At 43.1% G+C, this 9,288-nt stretch overlaps 1 long non-coding RNA gene across 1 annotated transcript; it reads left to right on the top strand.

The window, feature by feature from the left end:
• Positions 1-7,952: 7,952 nt before the first annotated feature.
• LOC311238962 lies at positions 7,953-8,974 on the top strand. The gene is made up of 4 exons (XR_014620403.1): positions 7,953-8,071; positions 8,187-8,305; positions 8,425-8,637; positions 8,743-8,974. It is a non-coding gene; the product is annotated as an uncharacterized lncRNA (long non-coding RNA).
• The last annotated feature ends 314 nt before the right edge of the window (positions 8,975-9,288 follow it).

Raw genomic sequence — 9,288 nt, 5'->3', positions numbered from 1 at the left:
GTTGAGCAGCAACGAGTGGTTTCACAAAACGAAAACGGTGAATAACATCACATGTAGGCTAAAAATGTCTCTATGAACAGCATTTGGCAAATAATAGCTTTTGCTCTGCCACTATCATATATATGAATCAAAAGGGAAAGCAACAATCTCTCCTGACTGTTTAGCAGCAACGAGTACACATAGTACATTTTGCAGAGTACATTTTACTCAAACTGAGTACATTTTACTCAAACTGAGTAAAATCTTACTCAGTTTGAGTAAAATGTACTCAGTTTGAGTAAAATGTACTAATAGGGCAGGTAGGCCTATCTATAGATCTATAGATTTCACAAAAGATAAATGGTCAATAACACCACATGTAGGCAGTGGCGTCGCGTGTGTAAAATAACAGGGGAAGCCAAAAAGAAAATTATTAAAAAAAAAATTATTAAATATTTGTATTAATATTTTTTTTATTTTTTATTTTTTTATTTAAGTCAAGCAGTCACCATGTACACTACAGTATGGCTCGGCGGCCAGTCAAACGTTCTTTTTATTTATTTAACAGATTGCAGAATGGGTACAATACAGTACGGCTCAATACACACAATTGTATAAGGGGATGCAGACCAGAGAAAGACGTTTGTCTTGTTTACATCAGGGTCATTAATACTGCTGGAGCATTGGTTCATTTTTGGTCCGATCTTTCCTTGCACGATTTTGCGCGCAGGGTGGGAGCAAATTCGAGACACATATTCGGTTGCAAAAAGGTGTCCCACGGTCTCCTCTATGGCCGTGAATATTTTCACGCGGATCGGAATCACGGCGCGCCCGTGGGACACTTCTCCGTTTCGGCGAGTTTATTCCACGCTTTCGGTTTTCCTTTTCTAATCATTTTCGCGGCTACATGTGAATGAGTAAAAGTTGCCGGACGCCCAGTTGTTTCCACCATAGAAAGCTCGCGTGGATCCCATAATAGGCTCACTTAATACAGCGTTTTTAAAATCATGCGACATTTTCAGGGTCGCGAGCCGACCTTTTCCCCTCGTTTTCGATGATGGAAGTGATTTAGGAAAAGCTTCGGCACGCCGAGAGGTACCCGTGGATTTAATCTCGCGAGGATCGGGGCAATATTCGGCCCGTGGGAGCAGTCACGGGTTAATACAATGTTCAGAGTGCAGAGGGGAGGTGTGCAGAGGGGAGGCCACACTCAGGATTCTTCTCACAGCCCCGTTTTAAACTTTTAGGGTGTGGCAGTCAGCTCGAATCTGATTGGCTAGGATCGGATTTGGACTCTAGATACATGATTCACATGGTTGAGGCTGGAGAAACAGACCTACCCCCTGCCTCCTCTCCTCTAGCTGCAGTGAGCATAGTGAGTCTGAGGCCCCGTTTAGACGGAAACGCTAGCAGGTGAATCCGCAAAAATATTTTTCGGATGTGCCTTTCGTTTATACGGAAACGGCGTTTTTACGGGGTGAAACCGCAAAAAAGTTAGACTACCTTCCAGGGTGGAATTCCTAGAAACGCAAAAGCTTTGCGCTCTCGTCTAAACTGTTAAAACGTATAAATCTGATAAAACGATGACGAAAGGTTTGTCACGGCTCTGGTCGCGCGTACTGCTTACGTCACAGGTAGCAGGTATGCGCCAGTAGCCGAGACGTAAACAAAGCAAGTATGTCTGACTTATATCAACGGAGATCACCTGAAGGCTACATTGGCAGTACTTTTAACCCTTTCACTGCCACACGACAGAAGGTTACCCCTTTACTATCACACAACCGGCTGTCGTGTGGCAGTGAAAGGGTTAAATACACAAGAATCTGTCCCGCGGCGTGAGTGGACCCACTGTCTGTGAGTGACTCTGCTTTGGTGCAATCACATTCCCCATCCACAGTCTGCGAATCAGAGGCAGAGTAGGGCGGGTCTTCACAGCACGTCATGTGACATATGCGCCAATCGTGTGACAGCGGGTCTCCGTCGTTACAGCGTCGTCTGCACGGAGAATTCCACTCCAAAACGCTCGTCTAAACGTAAAATTAAAAGTGAAACCGCAAGATGACTTTTGCGGTTTCTGTTCACAAAACGCTCGTCTAAACGGGGCCTGACAGTGTGTTAGAGGGAGTGAGAAGGAGAAGAGGGAGACATTTAAAAACAAATAAAAAATTATAACACAGATGCACAGATGAAAAAGAATGTAAACTATATTAAAAACAAATTATATATATATATATATATATATATATTTTTTTTTTTGTATATTTCATATTTGATATTAATTCATATTTTAATAGGGAGGCATGGCTTCCGTTGGCTTCCATAAGGATTCGCCACTGCATGTAGGCTGATATGTGTACCCTACCTTTGAGGCCTACCTGCCCTATTCAGAAATGGTTCTAATGTTCCTAGTGAAACAGGGGAGAGGGGTGAGTAAACCAGTGATTATATCTCAGTAACAGAATCTTCTCAAACCTCTTGTCAGACAGTCTGTTCCTTCTAGGCATGAGCACCAACCCTCCCAGACTAAAAAGACGCTCCAAAGGAGCACTTGATGGGGTTGGAGTGTTATACTTCAAGAACATTTTCTTTATGTTTGAATGAGGGCTGTCAGTTTATCACGTCAATTAGATTAATTAATTACACAGCAAATTATCGCGTTATGAAAATTAACTCAAAATTAATTAAAATTAAAATAATTTTTTTTTTTTTTTTTTTATCTCATTCATTCCATAGGAATGTCAGAAATACTGTGTCTGTTACTAGGCTTGAGTAAATTGTAATGAACCAAATGAGAATATCAATAAAAAAAATGTAATCTTTGACTGTATATAACACCATGATAAAATTGACCAGACCTGAAAAATCTAAGCAAATTAATAAATGGAAGATGATTAAACAGAAGGGTTTGTAGATACAGTACTGAATGTGCGAGACTAGTCGACTAGTCTATTACTAACGGTACTGCTCCTCCGATGCTATTATTATTATTATTTATTATTATGTGCTACTGACAACCTACATACTTTGTATGGTGTTCCATGTTCATGAATAGTGCAATGCAATGTTTAACTCAAAGGTGGAACATACCTGCACTATGGCATCTAGAAGGCCTGCAGTCATCTTGGAGAGGATCTATGGACCTCAGTGAATGTATTCCCAGTGTCAGAAATATTGTACCAATTGTCTATTACTAGGCTTGCTTAAATTGTGATGAAACAAAGGAGAATATGAATTATGATTTTTCTTTGCATCTTTGACAGTGAATAACACCATGCTAAAAATGACCAGACATGAAAAACTGCCACTGATCTCGTTCAGTACTATCTTGATATCATGTGTACAATAGATCTAATGAAATTAATAAAGGGAAGATGATTAAACAGAAGGGTTTGTAGATACAGTACTGAATTCTCCCATCCGGACCAATGCAATTTGAAATATTATTATAGAATATAGAATAGCAGGCTTATAAATTACCTTATTATAGCCAATTTGCACATTTATGGATTGTGCCAAATCTTATATTTCAAATGCCTGAGTTCAATTTGGATTTAGGATCACCAGGCGTGCATACGAACAGATAATTAAATCTACTGTATGTACAGTAGCTTTTTTATTTTTGCCAGGGTGCCACCATTTTGAAAGTAATTTCAAATCTGATTGTTTCTACATGCTAGAAATAGGGGAAACAAACTAACTGTGCTCCCATATATGCCAATAACGTTAAGTTTTGTGATTTATTATCTGAAGTAATAAGAGATTAAAAAGATTCATACAGAAGTAATTTGCTTGAAGCCCCATATAGGCTTTTGGGAAGTGTCTGTTGAAGGCAGAGGTTCTGTGTAGGATTGTTAGTAACTGTCTAACTGCATATATAGCTGTTTCCACTAGAGGGCTCTCTAGGCGGAGACACTCAGGAGTACTACCAGGTGGCGAGTATAAATAGATATGTCTCCTTCCCCCAAAGCCTCTCAGAGAGAGGAGACCTGTATGTTACTGCTGCTCTTCATGTGAATAAATAAACCACTGCAGTTAAGGCTCAAGATAGAAACCATGCCTCTTGACCACATTATTGTCGCCCTATAGCCGAATTCTGTTAACAGGTTATGGGCCCAGATAACGCTGGGGTGAAATAATAAGGGTACTGTAGCAAGCTTAGCTAAAGTATAGGCTAAGTTAGCGCCGGGAGCACTGTGTGGCTAGACGCTAGGCCAACAAGAGAAGGGGCAAATGGCCGACATTCAATGGAAAAGCAGAGGATTATGAGCTCTTGGAAGAGCGCATGCTATGCTGCATGCACGGTGCGGGGCTGAAGGAGACGATCCTGGCAGCCCCCACGGGAGAACTGACGGCGGAAGAGCAAGCCCTGGATGACCAGCATAACGCAAACGCGTACTGTGAGTTCGACGACACCAGGCTGGGGCTGATATTCCGCGACACTAAAGAACGAGGTCGAGAAAGCCTGGAGGTGTTGAGAGAGCATTACATCGGGCGAGGAAGACCCAGAGTCGTGGCCCTCTACATAGCACTAACGGGCCTGAGGAAGGGGACCACCGAGACTGTGACCGAATACGTCAACAGAGCGGAGCAGATCACGACGCCATTGAGGAGTGCTGGAGAAGCACCAAGCGATGGGCTAATGATGGCGATGATGATGAAAGGACTACCGGAGCTGTACAAACTGTTCACACTCCTGGTAACACACGGTTCAACGGACATGACGTTGGGACAGTTCAAGGCTAAGTTAAGGAACTTCAAGGCCTCAGAAGATACCCACCCAGCCGCCGCGGAGGCGGGAGAGAGGGTGCTAAAGGCCCGAGTGACGCCAAGGGAGAGAACCAGAACCACGACGGAACTGGCGTGTTGGCGATGCGGAGAGAAAGGCCATCGGAGAAGCGACTGCACAAAGACTGTCTGGTGTAGCTTCTGCAAATCCATGGGGCACACAGACAGAGCGTGCATGAAGAAACACGACCAGAGCGTGCGATACGCGCATGGGCAAGATGACGGCCATGGACGAGACGACGGCCATGGACGGGACGGAGGCCACGGACAAAATGGCGGCTATGGACAAGAAGACGGCTGTGGACAGGATGACGACAGCCGACACGATGGCGGCGACGGTCGACATGAGACGGATCGAGACTACACCCGGAGAATAACCGGACAAGAAGACTGCACTTTCGGGGCGCGGACGGCGGGCACCGCCGGACCGTCCCAGCTGCAGCGGGCCCAGAGAAGATGACTGATCGTGGACACAGGTGCGTCGTCCCATATCATCAACGACAGGAGTCGGTTCAAGAACTTTGATGACACTTTCCACCCGGAGAGGCACAGCATGGAGCTGGCGGACGGGAGATGCACCTACGGATTGGCGCAAGAGAGGGGAGACGCACAGGCAGGGCCGCCTGGGAGAAATGCGAGGCCCTGTGTGAGATTTAACGCGAGCCCCCCCCCCCCCCCCCCCCCAAAGGAAAAAAAATTAAATAAAAAAATTATATATATGTGACTCGCCGTGACCAAACCCGATTTGATCCGCAAAGGGGGAGGTGCTCTGAAATGAAGAAAATGTCTTGCTGTTTAGAAAATCCTAAAAATCGATATCTTGATTTTTTTTACATATTTGAATTGTCATTGATGTGTTCCCTTATTTGCCCTTAGTTGCAAACTTAGATACAACTTGTAAATGAGGTAATTATTGTTATAATAGTTCCACAAATTTTCTTCCAAGTGAGGAGAAAAAACTACACGCGCGGGCTGTGGGGCCTGTCCACAGGGGTTAAGTACTGTACTTAATAGGTGTTAACACACAGACGTCATTAGCTTTAGAATAACACACTATTAATACACTATCTTAATGTTATAAGTTCAGATGATTTATAAGCAACGTAACGCAGTGTCTAAAAAAAAGATTAAAAAAAAGAGGCCTTTACGGCCTTTATAAAACGTGTGTTTTAACTTAATTAAAAACCATTAAAACACAGTTCGAATTTTATGAGCGAACGAATTTCGGTAGGGTGCATTTTTTCCAACCTAATGGCTAAAAGTAAATTAATTTAATACGGAAACGGAGTGATAAAAAATGGCTTTTTCATCGGCTTTTTCATTATTGTGGGGGCCCTGATGTAAACTGCGCGATGAGGGCGCGTTAACCCTTTCACTGCCACACTACAGAAGCTTAGTAATGCTTCGCCTCAACTCCGTTTCTGGTAGAACTAGTGAGCGAATCTTTAATATTTTTTTTTGATTCATATTCAGAGGTAATTCGTCGAGATATTTATAATTGGTATTTAGCCAAAATAAATATTAGAAATATGGTGAAAAAAACTATTTATCCGTTTTTTTATCCGTCACTACCACACTACAGAAGGTTAACCTTTCACTACCACACTACAGAAGGTTAACCTAGTTGTTGTGTCTTTCACTACCACACTACATGTATTTACATCTAAATGCTTATTGGTCAGGCGGTGACGTCATTAAGTTGATGCCATTGATCGGTGAGTATTAAACAGAGAGCAGGGCAGTGCATGTTTGCCAGTCACCATGGAACCCAGTCAGCAACCCACAGCGAGGGCACTTGCCGAGGCATTAAACCGGTTTGCTCACTTCGGAGCACACTGTGTTGAAGACGAACGCGCTTTAGGAACATTCATCACGGATTTCTTTCCGCAGAAGAAAAATCCAAAAAGAAACTCAGATTCTGGTTCAGAAGAAGAAGACAGTTGTGACGAGTTAGAGGCAGATGATGATGATGGTGACAACACTATTGAAGACGAGGCAGAGCCAGAAAATGATGGTGATGGTGGTGATGGTGACAAAACTAACGGATTTGAAGACGAGGCAGAGCCAGAATCTGATGATGGTGACAACACACCTAACGGATTTGGAGACAAGGTAGAACACGTAATGTGCGTTGTGGAAGTTGAATCTGACGAGAACCACGAACGCCAAATGGAAAGACTTTTGCGATTTACTTGTAAATGCGTCCAGGTTGATAAAGAAAATGACATTCTTAATCGGCGGTCATGTATCACAAAATTGGACCGTGATGAAGTTTACACAAGGCGTTTTGAGATAGCGGCTCTCGAAGAGGATCATAAAGACTTGATTATTATGGCGCAGCTCCAGGCTTTTGGTCGAAAGTCAGAATGGACTATCGGAAATAAATCGTTTTCCAAAAAAAGACAACGTGCTTACACAAACTATTTCTTCGGGGCGATACAAATCTGCCGTGAAGCTTTCCTCTTCATCCACGGGTAAGTTATTATTATTGTCTATTTAAAACTAATAATAGTACATCATGCCTATTTTTTTTTAAATGATAATAAAATCTTGAAACTTGATTAGTCTTGTTTATTATCAGGGTCCCCCATTTTATTAAAACTAATTATAGTACATTATAGTAGAGTATAGTAGCATAGTATAGTATAAAGTACCGGTACTTGACAGGTACCGGTACTTGTGATGATGATGATGATTGATGATGATGATCTAACTATCTCTCTCTGTCTCCACAATCATGTAGACTGGGTGTGGTACAGACAGGTACCGGTACTTGTGATGATGATGATGATTGATGATGATGATCTAACTATCTCTCTCTGTCTCCACAATCATGTAGACTGGGTGTGGTACAGACAGGTACCGGTACTTGTGATGATGATGATTGATGATGATGATGATCTAACTTCTCTGTCTCTGTCTCCACAATCATGTAGACTGGGTGTGGTACAGACAGGTACCGGTACTTGTGATGATGATGATCTAACTATCTCTCTCTCTGTCTCCCCCCCCCCCCCCTCTTCTCTCCCAAGAATAGGTAAGGATCGCTTGATTGCAATAAGCAAACACATGTCAGAAAATGGCATGTGTCTTCGCACAAAAAAGCGATCACCACACAACAACAAGCATTGCATAAAATATGAAGATATCGAAAAAGTAGTTCAATTTGTGTTGAATTATGCAGAAGATCATGCTGTTCACCTCCCTGGACGCCAGGCACACCAAAAGAACTTTACCGGTCAGCTGTTACCATCTTGCGTCACGAAGGCATCTGTGTGGCGTTTATATACCAAGGCAATGCCAGTTGGTAGGTGTAAGCAAATCTTTGTCAAAGAAATAGGTCAAATAGGTCTTTGTCAAATAAAAACAAAGCTTGAAAATGAATGACATTGTGCTAACATGTGTTCTTATTAATCTTTCAGACCAGCGAGCAGTGGGCCTGTCCACATTTAAGTCCCTCTGGAGGCAATTACTGAGTCATATCAGAGCAATCAAACCAATGTCTGATCTTTGCTGGGTGTGTCAGAAGAACAATTATCTGGTTAGTGAACATCACAGTGTTATGAACTTTGAACTGCAACTTCTGTATGAAAAGTGTTATACAAATACAGTTTATTATTATTAATATTAATCATCATTTACTTAACTTTTTTTTTTCAGATTTTCAAAAGTGCCAATCTGCCAGAGGCTGAGAAGTCTGCAAAGCTGAAGCAGCAGGAACAACATCTGGCGCATGTAACCTCAGAGCGGGCTGCCTACAAGGGCATGCTTAAAGCCGCCAAGGAGATCGGTGATGGTCTTTCTCTGGGTGGTCATGTGCCACCGGCAAGCAAGCCCTTGACAATGCATTACAGTTTCGACTACGCTCAAAAGGTGACTACATACCAAGCCCTCTTTCACAACATCATGTTATAATTGTTATAACTACTGCATTGCTCCCTTTTTTTTCTTTCTAAAATCCTTATTCATTTATTGCAGGTGCACTACCCATCAGACCCCCTTCAACCAGGGCCCATGTACTTCTTGGCTCCACGCAAGTGCAGCATATTCGGTGTTTGCTGTGAGGCGATTCCACGGCAAGTCAACTATTTGGTGGATGAGGGGATGGAGTCCAGCAAAGGTAGCAACGCCGTCATAAGCTACCTGCACCACTTCTTCAAAGACCATGGTCTTGGGGAGACAGATGTTGACCTTCACTGTGACAACTGCAGTGGCCAAAACAAGAACAAGTACATGTTGTGGTACTTAGCGTGGCGAGCGCTACATGGTCTTCACCATCGTGTCAATCTCCACCTGCTGATTGTAGGCCACACAAAGTTTTCCCCGGACAGTTTCTTTGGGCTTCTCAAGCAGCGTTTCAGAAAGACCAAGGTGAACACTCTTGATGAGATTGCAGCAGTCGTAAGGGACAGCTCAGTGGCTGGAATCAACATACCACAGCTAGTGGGAAAGGAAGATGGCACTGTAATCGTGCAGTCCTACAACTGGCAGGAACATCTGGGGCCTTACTTCAAGCCACTGCCA

Source organism: Notolepis coatsorum (assembly GCF_963971535.1).
Source record: "Notolepis coatsorum genome assembly, chromosome: 13".
Taxonomy (NCBI): domain Eukaryota; kingdom Metazoa; phylum Chordata; class Actinopteri; order Aulopiformes; family Paralepididae; genus Notolepis; species Notolepis coatsorum.
The sequence above is the reverse complement of the archived record's forward strand: the minus strand, read 5'-3'. Positions and strand labels throughout refer to the sequence as shown.